We start from the raw sequence: 680 nt of genomic DNA, 5'->3' as shown, positions 1-680 counted from the left end.
CCTTAATACGGCATGTACTGAGACATGCATGGCTTAATCTTTGAGACAAGCATATGACTACTGGCAGGATCAACCAGGGAGCTTCGAGTAAATTTTCATCATACGAAGCAAAAATATGTATGTATATATATATCTTAGTCGCCGACTCTCTCCCCTTAAGAGTCGGATCGACGATACTTTTTCTCGTCTTTAAGACAGTTCTCTTTCTCCTCTCTCTTCTCTCTACTCTCTTCTCTCTTCTCTTTCGAGTTGGTAAATTTCGCTCCACTATTAGATTACCAACTCCGCACGAATTACCACATGGGTATATCCGCGCATATACATCAGGAGGACCTCCAAAAATTTCAAACTCTCCCGTGTATCTCTCCGAGATCTTTTTAGAAGAAAAAGAATCTCGGATGTCACATCGACTTTCAGGTTTGTAAGCACGTATGCTCGAGCGCTCTCCATCGTGTAAGCACGGACATAACGCACGAAGTCCGAAGACCGCGTACGTTAACATGCTGGACATATCGAGAAAGCGCGAACCATGCTAGGCGTACCCATGTCGAGGCCCTCGCGTTAAAGATCATACTCTTCTTTTCGTTCTCTCTTCTTTGCCCAGAAATAATATATATTTCTTATAATATATACCTCTTAGTTTATGTATTTCTCTCTTAGGACACCTCAATTTTATATGT

At 41.8% G+C, this 680-nt stretch overlaps 1 non-coding gene across 1 annotated transcript in view; it reads right to left on the bottom strand.

Moving 5' to 3' along the window:
* LOC143175998 (small subunit ribosomal RNA) overlaps positions 1-80 on the bottom strand; it is a 1,921-nt gene extending 1,841 nt beyond the window's left edge. The window contains exon 1 of the ribosomal RNA XR_013000618.1: positions 1-80. This exon is cut by the window's left edge and continues 1,841 nt beyond it. This is a non-coding gene — a ribosomal RNA (small subunit ribosomal RNA).
* Between the last annotated feature and the right edge of the window lie 600 nt (positions 81-680).

The sequence above is a fragment of the Nomia melanderi genome, unplaced genomic scaffold, assembly GCF_051020985.1.
Source record: "Nomia melanderi isolate GNS246 unplaced genomic scaffold, iyNomMela1 scaffold0296, whole genome shotgun sequence".
In the NCBI taxonomy this organism is placed as follows: domain Eukaryota; kingdom Metazoa; phylum Arthropoda; class Insecta; order Hymenoptera; family Halictidae; genus Nomia; species Nomia melanderi.
This window is presented reverse-complemented; position numbering and strand designations above follow the sequence as displayed.